The sequence below is a fragment of the Amblyraja radiata genome, chromosome 27 (genome assembly GCF_010909765.2).
Source record: "Amblyraja radiata isolate CabotCenter1 chromosome 27, sAmbRad1.1.pri, whole genome shotgun sequence".
NCBI classification, from domain to species: Eukaryota; Metazoa; Chordata; class Chondrichthyes; order Rajiformes; family Rajidae; genus Amblyraja; species Amblyraja radiata.
This window is the reverse complement of record NC_045982.1, coordinates 3,611,590-3,627,067: the sequence shown is the minus strand read 5'-3', so window position 1 is coordinate 3,627,067 and position 15,478 is coordinate 3,611,590. Positions and strand designations below refer to the sequence as shown.

The 15,478-nt window shown below is 36.7% G+C and overlaps 1 long non-coding RNA gene across 4 annotated transcripts; it reads right to left on the bottom strand.

Annotated features, from left to right (window-relative positions):
- Nucleotides 1-421: 421 nt before the first annotated feature.
- Nucleotides 422-10,032, bottom strand: LOC116988311. Of its 4 annotated transcripts, none has more exons than XR_004415911.1 (3): nt 4,668-10,032; nt 2,885-3,892; nt 422-893 (listed from the first exon to the last, which is right to left on the bottom strand). It is a non-coding gene; the product is annotated as an uncharacterized LOC116988311 (long non-coding RNA). The 4 variants fall into 4 exon arrangements; XR_004415910.1 differs by having other exon boundaries at nt 2,885-4,741; nt 7,387-10,028; XR_004415912.1 differs by having other exon boundaries at nt 2,885-2,955; nt 4,668-10,012.
- Between the last annotated feature and the right edge of the window lie 5,446 nt (nt 10,033-15,478).

The following is a 15,478-nucleotide window of genomic DNA, read 5'->3' as shown; positions in this document are numbered from 1 at the left end:
TAAGAATGCTTACTTCCCAATTGTAATGTCCTTGTGCTCATGTTATTAAATTAAATTAAATGTCTTTATTTATATAGCACATTTTTAGTCAACTTTCATTGACCCCAAAGTGCTTCACATAATTACATCCACACACACACAGGCAAAGGTGGGTGAAGTGTCTTGCCCAAGGACACACACAGGCAAAGGTGGGTGAAGTGTCTTGCCCAAGGACACAACGACAGTATGCACTCCAAGCGGGATTCGAACCAGCTACCTTCCGGTTGCCAGCCGAACACTTAGCCCATTGTGCCATCTGTCGTCCCACTGTGTCAACAGGCACCCTCAAAACTCAAAGACAAATGCAATCACAAAAACTAATCCCTTATCATTATTGAAAATGTTACCGATCACAATGTATAAAATGAAAGACATGACAGCATTGTGGCAACATATTAACATTTTATTAAAAGCATACAAAGGATAACAAGTACTCAAAACATACTGGCACTGAGCAACTCTGGGCAAAGACGTACTGGAACATATTCTTTATCTCATGCCGCAAATTTTCCAATCAATTTTCTGCATCATGTACAGCAGATCTTTTCAGCTTGAACGTGATGCTATTCCTTTGCCCACATCATGAGATTGTCAACTTAAATGGAAAACAGTGTAAACAACTCAAAAAACAAAGTAAAAACTGATATTTTGTTGGTAGATTGCTTTTGCAGAGTTACCCACCAAGTTCTTGAAGTTTGAGATGCACTTGCGTACGGCCCTATATACACATTTATAATAGTCCGTTCCTTCTAAGATGACAGAACTGGAGAACGCAGACTGCCATCCTGTGGTGCAAATTATTTATTTCTTGGCTCATGAATCCATTCAGTAAGCTGGGAGCAGTACAGCAGAGCCTAGTTTAGATGCAACAGATCAAACATGAGAAATGTCATAATGTCATGTTTTCCCAAAGGTTTAATGAAGTAGAAACACCATTCTTTTTAGTAATTAAAGACAATCTCATCCTCACAATCTTCATCCTTGCTGAACGCTATGGAACTCTTCTTTGGATAGATCTCTATTTCCCCCCCACCTCCCCCCCCCCCCCTCCCAATAAATATAAAAGGCTCCTGCACATATAGCCCTGTGGCAGCAGCAAGCCCTAGACCTTCAAATAAGTAATTCTAGGTTTCGGATTCCAACTAGAAAACGTGCTGAGCGATTAGAAATAATTGTCTTGAACACCGAGTTGCAAGGACATTAGACGTCTGATCCGAAACCTTACCCATTCCTTCTCTCCACAGATGCTGCCTGTCCTACTGAGTTACTCCAGCATTTTGTGTCTATCTTTTATTAAACCAGCATCTTCAGTTCCTTCATAAACATTAGAAGTCCAGTTAAGTCGATACGTAAGCCACTCAAACCACACACGTGACACTTCAATAAGCATTTTGATTGTTATTTTGTCTTGCATCAAACCATCTGCATTTTATTATAATATGCAGCTTGATAATTAAAAGATGAGGAATAGATTATCAAAACAAGGATGCCAAGTGAAACTATAACCCATCAATTTATTTTCAATTCACTGCAAGCCTAAGAGCAAAAAATACAAGGGGGAACAAGGATAAACGTTTTTACCGAATGAAAATGTTGAAGAGGCTGATTTTCAAAGCAATGGGGAAATGCGTGGCTTTGGGATTAATTGAAGGCTCCATATAAAACTTGACACAAGGTGATGTGATTAGTCTAGAAGATCGACATGTCCAGATGGTGCAACAGTAAAGCCCAGAATGGTCTTGGGTTCAATTCCCAAATTTTACCTAGACTGTAGAATTCAGACGAAATGATCGGGAAGAGAATTTATCTTGCCATCCTTGGGGTTGGCTGTACCTCTCTGTGAGGTCATTGATGGACTAAGACTATCTATGTTGCCTACATACCTACCTTCTCTAGAAATACAGTAGAGCAATGGCTAATGCAATGGTAATTGAATTAAAGACTTGAATACATCACCAGGACAAATTGGATAATGCAAATCGATTTTTTAAATGCAACTAAATTGTTGACAGTAATAAACGCTAAAAGATCCTAATCATTTATAGTGGCCATGATTGATGGTGGCCAAGTCAGATTGGTTATTCAAATAATGTGTGAGAACAGGAAGCTGCCATCTTTGCATGCGATGATGGCAATGCAGCAAGTTGTTTTCTTTAGGAAAGAAAGCAAAGGAGAAATCTCAGAGATGTTTAAAATAATGAATACTTTGCACAGATTATAATTTCAAATGCTTAAAAGAACAATACATTTGGCAAAAGCAACTATGTTTTTATTGGTGATGCAACAAGTAGAGAGATTTTACATGCGTAGGAAGGAACTGCAGATACTGGTTTAAACTGAAGATAGACAAAAAGCTGGAGTACCTCATTGGGTCAGACAGCATCTCTGGAGAAAAGGAATAGGCGACTTCCGGGTCTGAAGGATCTCAACGCGAAACGTCACCTATTCCTTTTCTCCAGAGATGCTGTCTGACCCGCTGAGTTACTCCAGCTTTTTGTGTCTCATCTTCGATAGATTTTACATAATGGTCAGGAGTGGTAGATATAGAGTTAATTGTAGCTTTAAGGAATTGAACACATTCTTAAAGGAGAGACCAATTATAGAAATATGAGGAAGAGCCAGGGAATAGATCAATCCATAATGCTCGGAATCCATGGAGAGGAAAGTTGGAATCATCTTCCTCAGTGCTATATGTTAACATCTTGTTTTTGAGACCTAGAGTGCAATCCAAACTTTAAATGCCAATTCCAAACTGGGTAAGAGGGCCTAGAAGAAAATAATTTAAAACCCTACAGATCAAAGGTGACTGAGAATTTGAAGCCAGCAACAAGTACAATGTACTTACACATATCTACTGCAGTGGCAAACAATCCTCATTTATGTATCTAGTCACTTTCAAATTCAAAGAGAGTGGCGCTGTGAAAGAGAAATGGTACATTTTTGTTATAAAAGATGGAAGATTCTGTCTTTGTACAATTTTTTTTAAACTGCAAAGTTAATTTCAATAGTCTATCCACAGTATGTTGCATCTACAGTAGCTGCAAGATCTCTGACAGACAAAATATATAGATGCCAACACATGGTATGCAAGAGAAAAGCAGAAAAATAATTCCTAATCTGTGACGGGTTTGCTGATGCCAGATTAACTGTGGGATGCCATCACATGCTTTAACATTTAAAAAGGTAACAACAATCTGTAATGCTGTAAATGCTGGGATTACACCGCACTTCAGGCAGCATCTGTGGAGAGAAATACAATCGACGTTCTGATGAATGTCATTGATTCAGGAACCAAGAGTGTTTTAATGTCATGTGTCCCAGTTAGAACAATGAGATTCTTACTTGCGGCAGCACAACAGAATATGTAAACATAGTACACTGTAAACAATATAAGAGGAAGACCGACTGACCTTTATTGCCTTCCATCACAGCGATCACTGTGGTGGATGTTTATGTTAAGTTTTATCGTTCTTTGAATTGTATTGTTTTAATTGTATGGCTGCATGGTACCATTGTATTTTAATTGGTGCACGACAATAAATGTGAATGTGAATTTGAATATAATAAATGAGAAAAAACGTTACGCGCATATGTACACATAAAAAACAAACAATAATTGTCCATTAACTGTATATGGGTCAGCACAATGGTGTACTGCTGCACATTTTTAGAGTTACAGCCTCATCGTCGTAAAATCCTGGATTAAATCCGGCCCTCTCGTGGTGTGTGCATGGAGTTTGCACATTATTCCTGTCACTTCGCAAGTTTCCTTTCATGATCTCAAAGAAAGTGTGGGTTGGCTGGTTAATTGGCTATGTAAATTATCCCCAGTGTGTAGGTGAGAGGTAGAATCCTGGGGAAATTGAGGCAATGTGGAAAGAAGAAAATAATGAGATTAAATGGATCCAGGTGCTCGTTGGAAGAATTGAGTAAATGGACATTTCTGTCCTACATTGACCAACTTGCCCCAGAAGAAATCACCAGCTTCAAAGAGAAACTTGATGGTTAAGGAACATGAAACTTTGCTTTTAGAGCTCAAATGCAAATGTGCTCGAAATGTTCCGAATTTATTCAACGTTTGGCAAGTGACATATTCAACTGGTAAACAGCAACTTACTTATTAAGCTTCAAATAACTTAGTATGCAGTATGGGTACCGCAGGAAACACAAAATCTGCTTAAATATGCCACAAATACAGAACTAGAAAAGATCACTTACTCCAGGTTGAACAGTGATAGTATTATCTTATGAATTTGGTTGCAATATTGGCCAAGATGTTTTGCTGTTAATTGCATTTAGTTACTTCTATGGAGTTTTTCCAATATTTTGGTCTCTTTTTTACTACCACACAATAAACACCACGATCCCTCCCAAGATCTTCAGACAGTGTTGTAAACGTTAATGCACATTCACCAGTGGAAAAGCTAATTTATAATCAAAAAGATTTTATTTTGAATTGGCTTTGAAACAAGTAATTCTTCATGTGGTTCTGTACCAAATTGTTACACCTCAAATGCATTCAAAGGGATATTCAATAAACTGAAGCTGATTATCAACATTTCCTGAATGCCTAATTTGTTACAATCTAAACAAAAACCTGCATGGGTAAAGTCAAGCTCAAAGTGTACCTGGCAAATGACCGTTAATCCATTTCCTTCGACATTTGGCATATTTTGTTTGTTGCATGTCCTCTCACTAAAAGCTACAAAACAGCACAAAATATATATTGACAATTCAAAACAATTTGCGTTAATGCTTCTTTATTTCACGTCAAAATATCTCAGCGATCAAACTTTCTCTTCTTCACTTTAGGACATGATTCTGCATTGGAGAGAGCTAAATTGTTTGTTAAATCTTGGCCATGCTGCCAAGCACAATGATACCAAAACAGTGAGTGTCCAAAGAGCAGCCTGACCTTGATGGTAGCACGATAAAGCAAACAAAAGCAATTTCAGCATGCGGTTAATTCTCACTGGTTTTTGGCCGTTAGAAAATCCTCTAAGCATTAAATGTTTTGTTTAATGGCAATGCGACCATTTGCTGATATAACTAATGAGGTTATAGAATTTGAAAGCAGTTTTATGGCTAAGTTAAAGTAGAATTTCCTTATTCCACATCTTGGCGAAATGAATTTCAGAAATCAGAGACCAAAGCTGTGTGTGATGTGTAGGAAGGAACTGGTTTACAATGAAGGTAGACACAAAATGCTGGAGTAACTCAGCAGGTCAGGCAGCATCTCCGGAGAAAAGGAATCCAGTCTGAAGAAGGATCTCAACCTGACACGTCACCTATTCCTTCACTCCAGAGATGCCTGACCCACTGACGTACTCCAGCATTTTGTGTCTACCTCAGCTGCAGGTGATATGCATGGTCTGCTGCATGTGCTTGGTCTGTTTGTAAAATACTATTGCCATTGCAGCTTGAATATAACTTCCACATGCAGTAAGTAAACATTACATGAATGAGCCTCACCTGAGTGGGCCTCTAGCTTCCGCATTTGCACTTATCAAAATACCAGTTAAACTTACAATTAGACACTACAGCCAACGCGTACCACTGTAAATCACAGAACCCACTATTCATACACAAATAATTTGTTCAGCTTAGTTTTTGGCAAGTCAGAAGTTCAGAAAAACATTCACGTTCTCCACTTTGCTGCTCTGACAGATACGTAAATTTTACGCAAATGACAGTAAAATAGATTTAGCTGATGTGTCATGCTATTACAAACTTTCAAAATAAAAGTCAAATGTAGGAAGTTCACTGTATATTTGGCAGTTTAATGCATGGTTTGCAATTCCTACACCCATTTTCAGTGTGGACAAAATGAAATTGTAAAACGTGAAAGTTAGAAATTTCACTCTCATGATCACTTGCATAGCGAAGGATATATTTGGGCTAGTTTATCTCTCATTTCAGGAACAGATACTGTCCAACTCAAAATAATTTCATCAAATGATTACTGTAAATTATAGTTTGGCATCTTGTATTAAACAATCACAAATGTGCAAGATTTTTGATTAAGCTCAACACAATCAACAATTCTTATTTTATATAGAACATCAACATTTCAAAATCACAGTGTACAAAATGAGCAGCACATACTCATTAATTCATGTCTTTTTATAAAAAAATAAATAAATAAAGAATTTAGTTGTTATACGTAAAGATTATGAAATATTCCTAAGTGTCTGGTAATGTTATCCAGTGTTCAGAGGGTGATCACTGACACTGACGGATCACTGTTTAAACCCCAACTGCAACAAGGCTTATAATATGTTTGTTTTACTTTATTTAGATCACATTAACTAATCAAAGCCATTAAAATCAAAATTTAATTATTAAATGATATCTATATATTTTGGGCAAGATAAGCAAAGAAAAAAGTTACTAGAAGTATTTTAAAATAGAGGCAATCTGCAAAGACCAGTTAAAAGCTGAACTCGAGGGCCTTTGATCAAAATATTCAAATCATGGCATTTAAGTCTCATACTATTATGATCTATAAATTTAAAGAAATAAAGTAAAATAGTTGAATAATTTGACAGAATAAAAGAAATTGTCTACAGCTGGTTTCTACTTAAAACATCATACTGCATCCATCCCCACAGTATCTGTCACTTTACGATTTAAGAAAAGGCCGAGAATTTCAAGGTACAAACCTAATGTTAGAGCTCCAGATAGTTTCTTCAAATGTTATTGTTACTTAGACAGAATGATAGCCATAACCACTGAATTTTATTTCAGTATTTTAAATCATTCTGATGATCGTGAATTCTTTGTGAATGTTATGTCTTTTGAACGAAGGACCTATATTTAGTCATTCCTGATCCAGTACCACGGAGATTCGGAGAGCAAATACACGACTCCGTCATATACAAAAATAGAGATTAAATGAAGAATTCCAAACTTTTTTTTGGAAATTCCATTTTAAAAAACATTCAAATCCAATTTCAATTATTTGGTTTACTTTGTGTTATTTGATGAAGTCAACTTTGTGCTGTGCTAAAAAGAAAACAAAGTTTTTACAGTTATAATGCTTTAGTTTTGACAACTGTTTACTTTTTAGATGAAATGCCAAAATATATTAGACACAAGGAACTGCAGATGCGGGATAACAAAAAAGAAAAACACAAAGTGCTGGAGTAACTCAGTGGGTCAGACAGCATCTCTGCACATCATGTTTCGGGTCAGGACTGAAGGAGGATTCTGACCCGAAATGTCACTTACCCATGTTCCCCAAAGAAGCTACCTGATCCGCTGAGTTACTCCAGCATTTGGTGCACCTTTTTTTTGTCGAAATATACTATGTAGATTGTGAAAAACTTGGCACAGAAATTGTCTTACCACGTAACTCCAAGAGCAGCTTCCTGTACAGCCCCCACCTAGGATGTTGGTGTCATGACAACAGGTCAGGGCCAGTCTCAACCACGCTTCCCTGATAGTCAGGTGACAAAAGGATATTTGTTAACACTTAAGAGACTAGAATGGAAATACAATTTGTGGCTATTTACCAGAGTATTTAGTAACAGCAATACAAAGAAATTTCTTATTGCCTACACCCATTTGTTTACCTTGCAACCACAACGCTCCAACTTAAAATATTTTTCAAGGTTTTTTTTTTTTTAAAGCTAAAAGGAAAAATAAATGGTTAGAGCTGATCCGTAGCCAATGACAAAGTGCTAGCGTCACACTGGGCAGATCACAGTATGAATATTGCCTTCATCTAAATTAGCCGAAGTAGATTGGCACTAGAAATTTTTTTTTGGATAATTTTCAAGTATTTTTTTAAAAATCAAGAAGAAAACTGCCAGTCATGCCATTTTGTTCCAATCGATGAATGTTGTACAGAAATTATACTGTAGTAGCCAACCTGGAAATAGGGATGTCACAAACATGACTCTCATAGTTTCTTTGTTTTCGAGCACAATTTAACATAAAATGAATGGAATTAATTCTGCACACCAGGTTATACAATGAGGAATTGTTTTCAGTAAATCAGCATTCAACGCTTACCCCAGATAAGTAAATTTTAAGCGAATGACAGTAAAATATCAATCTACTGTTACCATCACAAACGACTTTTGTTTGTTCTACCATATCTGCTTGTGAATGCGACCTGGACCATTATAACATCATGCGCTTGGCAAGAGATTTTTTATTTGAATTAGCCAGTTTACAAAAGGTATGCCATCCCTATTTGGCCATTTTAATATTGCCAGTATATTTTCAGTAATACAGTGTTTGAGACTGACAGATTCAGAAATGGCACTAACTAGAGATAAAAAAAATCACCAAGCTTTTGCAGTTAAGATTTAAATTCTCTTTGCATGCTGTTATTCTCAAAAGTACATACTTCAGTTGATCAAAATCAAGTAGCATTTGATAAACTTAGCTCATGATGTTTCAGATCTGAAAACAAAGAGGATTGAAGGTATCGAATTTTAGAAGCCTTGACATGTTTAATTTAAACAATATTGTTTTTGTACCAAACATTAGCACGCCTAATGAAACCGATGGGAGGTTTCTTCCAATTGCATATATTCTTAAAAATTAATTCAAGGATAGCCTTCATCCCTATTACCAACAAGCTAAATAAATATGCAAAACTGCTGAAAGTGAGTGATCAAAAAAGATAACTAAGTGTTCTAAATCTGCTGCTGTAGATATAACGCAGCAATAGTTTAAATACCATTTGAGTTCAATGTTTTTTACCCATTCTTCCTTATGCACAAACATTTTTGAATAATTAGTTTTCACTCTGTACTAAAAGGTAAGTCCACTGCGCAATGAATGTTATTCAGTTTTATTGGAAGTCAACTAATTCTTCACCCTGATAGATCAAATGTTATTCCACCAATGGAGGACATAGAGGTCCACACCAATTTTCAAAGCAGCTGAACCAATGAAGGTTGGTAGTTACACGTGGAGCGCAACCCAATATTTAAGTAGCTTTCTTCAATCACTAAGAGACATCTGTGGAAGGATACACACACTTCAACAAATAGACAGGAAAAGGAATAGGCCATCACACCTCAAACCCGGTTCACTATTGAATATATTTCAGCCATTTGTAAAAAACATTCACTTTACATTCGTTACATGAGAAAACATTTTACAAAAACTCCCTGTTTTAACTTGCAATTGTTACTGTTTTTCCAACTGGTGTAAAACAACAATGACACTGGCTTCTTGATACATCTTCCAATCTTGGCTTCAAAAGGCCAAATACAACCAATAATGGAATAGAAAACTTGCCACAGCATTCAAACAACGTCATCCAGAGCAGTCATTAACATCCAAGACACTATAAAAGTCAGAGCAATAAATTGAACAGAATATCTAGCAATGCTGGATCTACACAACACTAATGCAATGTCAAGTCTACCAGAGACTAATACAGAGAAAATCTCAGGAGAATGCTCATTTGTGCAATTTCAGACCACTGGAGTATGAAGCGTTGCTATCCAAATACATTTCCAAAGTTATTTCCAAAAAGTTTACTGCATCATTTATATCTTCAAATGTCCGAATTTCCAAATTGGAAAAATAATTGAATTATTTTGAATTTTTTACACTACTTAATATCAGTGTCCACATAAATGGGCATTTATTGCACTCTTACTTCTGATGCCAAAATAATTTACAATAAATGTTTAAAATGTTTAAGAGCCACTCTTGCTCATTCTGTGGTTTTGCATAATTTCTGTTCCATCTCGTCCAATTTCTTTTGTACTTTGTTTATTTCTTTAGTTTTTGGAAAAACGTTTCCCTTTTAATTAAAAAGAATGTAGCAGTAAACTTTCAGGCAAGGTTTCATTAGTTCAGAAACCTTTCTTATTAATCGCAGGGCATCAGTTTGTACAATTTGTACAATCAGAGGAATCTGCTTCCAGACAGGAAATGACGCAGCTGGCATCCTGGTGCCATTGCAACAACCTGGAGCTCAATGCTCTTAAGACAGTGGAATTCATTGTAGCCATTAAAAGAGCTCCCCCTCTCCTCTCCCAACTCACCATTAACAACACCAGTCACATCTGTGGAGTAATTTAAGTTCCTTGGAACCATCATCTCCAGGGACCTTAAATGGAAGGCCACCATCGACTCCATACTCAAAAAGGCCTGGATCTACATCCTGCGGCAGCTGAGAAAACACAATCTGCCACAGGCAATGATGGTCCAGTTATATACTGCCATCAGAGAATCTGGCCTCACCTTCTCCATCATGGTCTGGTTTGGCTCAGCCACCAAGCATGATATCCGAAGGCTGCTGCGCACCTTTCGATCAGCCGAAAAGGTTGTTGGCTGCAACCCCCTCCCCATCTATAAACTCTACACTGCAAGAGCCAGGAAGCGAGCGGGTAAGACCATCTCTGACCCCTCTCACCTGGCCACAAACTCTTTGAAGCACTTCCCTCTGCAAGGACTGTCAAAGCCACCACAGTCAGACATAAAAACAGCATTTTTTCAAGAGCAGTAGCTCTACTCAACAACCAAAAGTCTGTAGCCTCCTTTTGCTCTGGTATTTTATTTAATTTTTCACATGTTTAAATTATGTTTTATTCTTAATTGTTCACTGTACATCGTATTGTTACTTGCGAGCAAAGCACCAAGGCAAATTCCTGATATGTATACATACTTGGCTAATAAAATTTATTCAATTCAATTCATACACACAAGCCCAGTTTGACCAATCTTCTCTCACAAGATAGCCTATTCTTCCTAGGTATTACTTAGTAAATCTTCTCTGAATTAGTTTGTTTAGAGATACAGTGTGGATACAGGCCCTTCAGACCGAGTCGACACCAACCAGCGATCCCCATACACCAGCACTGTCCTACACACTATGAACAATTTCCAATTTTTACAGAATCCAATGGTATGTCTTTGGAATGTAGGAAGAAGCTGCCCGACAAAACTCCATACAGACAGCACCTGTAGTCAGGATCGAACCAGAGTATCTGCTGCGCCACCATGCTGCCCTAAAATGTTCCCAATACATAGGCATCCTTTTCCCAAATAAGTCCTCCTGCCCTTGCCAATTGTTAAATTTCTCAATTACTTGTTGTGCCTGCAAACTAACCGTTTGAGAATCATGCACCACATGACACTCAGATCCTTCTGAATTTCAGAGCTCGGCAATCTCTCATCATTTACAAGCTTTGTTTATTTCCCCCAACCACCAATTTCACATTCCCCATATTCAGCCAGTCAACCCATGTCCCTTTCCAACCTCCATGTGTGCCATTCACAACTTTCCTATCTATATTTTGTTCAATTGCTTTGCGAATGTCACCAGGCTGCAACACCATAACCACCAGCAGTTTAAACAAAAAATGGCAACCTTACTCATATCCTTACCAAAATCATGAAAGTTGTTTTGTTTAGTTTAGTTTATAGAGATACAGCTCCAAACAGGCCCTTCAGCCCATAGTCCATGCCAATCAGTGATCATCCTGTACACTAGCACTATCCTACATATTAGGGACAATTTACAATCTTTACCGAAGGCAATTAACCTACAAACCTGTACATCTTTGAAGCGTGGGAGGAAACCGGAGCACCCACAAAAACCCCATTTGGTCACGGGCAGAACGTACAAATTCCCTTCAGACACCACCCATAGTCAGGATCAAACCCGGGTCTCTGGCGCTGCAAGGCAGCAACTCTACCGCTGCTCCACCGTTCCACCCTTAAGTTAACTTTTAACGAGCCAGCTAGCTATCAAAGATAAATGATTCCTGAAATACCATTGTTCAACTGGAATCATTGCAAAGAATATTAGAAAGCAAACTGTCTTCCATTATCCATGTAACTAAATAACTGAACAGACACTCCAGTTTCCTCCAACATACCAAAGACAGGTTAAAGGTTAATTGGCCGCTAGGGTCTCTGGTGTATGTAGAGGCAAGTGATAGAATTTGGGGGACTTAAGAATATGGAGATAATTATAAAATTGGGATTCATAGTTGTAAACGACTTATTAATGGTCACAGTGGATTGAAGGACTAGTGGGTTGAAGGACCTGCTTTCATGCGACTTTCTGACTCTCAGACAAACTTGCACTTTATTTACTATCTAGTAAACAGTCCTGTCAGAAATAATTTTGGAAGCACTTAATACGTTCAAATGTTTAATGCTCAGTAATAAATGTCAACATAAAAGCCAAAATATTTACTAGGGTATTGAAGAATGGTCAATGAAAACTGGATATGAATTAATTGATCAATAATTCTACAAAATTGTTAAACAAATTCAGTAAGACGCATTTAATAATTACTTTTCCACCTATTAATTCGATTGATAACTTAAGTATTCTGACATTTTTTGCTTGCTGCTTTGTCATTTGATAACTGTAAATGTATACTGGCAACAAATTAGTTTGGAAGTAGTTATCTTCAATCTTCAATTCACAGGAATTTTGTATGCATGAATTACTGTGCAAAACATCTGTGATGTCACTGGGTTCAGGTCACATAACAATGAAGTGAATTGATGACACCATCAGTGAACTCATTCTGTACTGCATGGCAGCAAGCAGGAGAATTATTCTCCAAATAGATGTGTAATAGTATTGTTCTTTTTATTCAAATCCAGAGATTATGGCTGTGCCAAAGCATATTACATCACATTCACCACAAATTTGAGTGGAAAATTTATAAAAAAAACAATGCTGTAGACAAAAATACCAACTTTAGTAGTTTGCTTTTGCGGAAAAACAACAAAAAGTACTTGTCCTTCAATATTGTGTGTATTCAAACCAACTAAGCAGAAATTATTCCAGAAACGGAACAAATGTCAATGTATTTTACAAAAATATCTTGCACTAAGTGCTTAACTAAGTGGGAGTTTGTTGAACTCAGCTCAGTCACCTTTCGGATATTTACAAAGCAGTATTTTAGTTTTACATTAAATCATGATGAAACACAGAAGACTAACGTAAAAATTCTTAGGGAGAATCAATATTAAAAGCTCTCCTAAAGCTACTTTGAAGACACAGTAGAGAAAATGCAGGCTCCAAACTTCAGGACAAGTAGCATTTTGTTTATTCTAAAAATAGTTTTAGCAAATTAAATTCACATTTGTTCTTAAATTGAATCAACTTCAGCTTTGCCCTATATCACAACATTAAGCACTCTTCCCCTGCTTCCTTATTCCATCTTTAGTTAACGTTCCATTCAACATTCTATTTTAATTTCCACTGCGATCTTCTCACACTTGATATTCAAAAGTAAATAAATTAATTTCCGTGCTTTAGAGGCTAAAGCGAGTTGTATTTGCATCTCTGCAGACTTACCCAATATCTTGAAACTCAATTGTAGATGCCAAATATAATATTACAATGGCAACTATGCCTCCAATATTCTTAAGAAGGTGTGACTGTACAAAGCTAGATTAATTTAGCACAAAGCACAAGCAAATAGAATTTCTGATTTGTACCGAAATTCAGATAGGAATAACCTTTTTTCAATTCAAGCATGGCAAAGCTGAAAAGCTATCAGGAATATGTAATCTACTTTTCTGAACCACAAATAACATATTGAAGTGATCATTAGCATAGGTTGGTAACAAGAAACTCCACACGATGTTTAAAATAGTCTGACCCCAACTTTCAAGTTACAATCTAACTATAAACCAAAAACATCCAGTCAAGTCAATACAATCCAAAGATAGATCTGAAGTAAGTGTTAAATAACATGGTGCTTTCTACATGGAACTCCAACAGTAGCAAAGCTGGAAGGAGTCCAGCAACAGGGACATAATCATCCAAAAACATACCTGATAAACCTCAATCTAATGCATTCTTCTTCAACATTCACTGTTACCAAGAGTAGCTATAATTCTACTGATTCAATGCCATTGCAAATATTATAGTTTTTTTTTTAAATTAAAAAAGTTTATTAACACTAATATATTGTAATCATGTTGTTTTTTTTGCTGACTGGAGAGCACGCAACAAAAAGCTTTGCACTGAACCTCGGTACACGTGGCAATAATAAACTAAACTCTTGTCACATACAGAGATCAGCATGTCCAATGTTGAGGGATATACTACATTTGTTAAATGTTGCCAAAGCTCTGTAAAGTCCCAACTAGCCGTCCCAATCTCAACAATCTATTTTTCCAGCACCTGCAGTTCCTTGTTTCTAAAATCTGCTTTCCTAATTACTTGCGATTGGATACTAATCTTTTATCTGTCAAATTGGCATCCAACAAAAACATTTATGTTCGTCTAAAAAAAAAAAACCGTGGCAGTTTTAAACTAATCTATTGAAGCCTCAATACATTCCCCAATACACTCAAATGCACTCTCCAAAATTATTACTCAAGCAATTCTAAAATTATCTTTGCACACCCACCATCATGAAATACTCAAAACACTCAAATCAACAATAGGTGTGGCGACTCGTGTCAAATACCTGGCATAGGTGTGCTCAGATACCACAGGCACTCTTTGTTTCTTAACCTCATATTCAGATAGACTTCACAATTAACATTATTTCTCCAATCAAAAATAATTCACTGGGTTCATTTAATTAAACAGAGATCTTTATCAAACAGGAAGCCCCAAGACATTTACCATTAAATGGCAATGGTTAATACCACAACGCTTCCCTTCTGTAAAAGATGCCCTTTTACCTTATTTGACCCATTTCATTAAATTTTGATCCACAGGCAGGATTATGCGCAATAAACTCAATTTGTTTATAAACAGTGCATTTAAGGAAATGTTCTCAACTACTCACATGGGGCAAATTTCTTAAAAAACATTTTCACAACAATTCGACAGCAGCTCAACATAGAATAGCACCAGGAACAGACCCTTCGGACCACAATGCACATGCCAAAACATCTACCTGGATACATTTTCCAAGAGTTTTAATTACAACAATTCAAAGTATCTCATCCTTCGCATTCTACTTTCCAACATAAAACAATCCGTTTTCAGAGCAAACACAATTGAGACTTGTTCCAAAAAACCTGACAGGCAAAGTGCCTTACTGTCACTGGATGTACGTACGCAACACAAATTCTCTTTCCCATTTTGTATGAGATAATTTTCCATTTCTCACTTAAACTTAACACTGACAAAGGCTGCGACATTGTACATTGGAATCTTGAGGAGAACAACCCAAATAAATGTGGGTTATTTGTCGAATTGTAGCGTTATATTTGAAAGAGCTGAAGTTTCAAAGATTTATTAAATTTATTTTAATTTACAAGCTGTGAGACACAGAAATTCACACACCTAGTAAATTGTATAATTCCGTTGAAGTAATTATGTAGTCACTTTCAAATCACTGATTTCTACTGACAGTTTCTAACTACACCTCATCTACCACACCCAAGACAAGATTTTTCCTGAAGGGATCAAACAATGGATGGTCCTATGAGTGGCTAGCTGGCAAGTCATTTAATAGAAACACGACAATAAGTT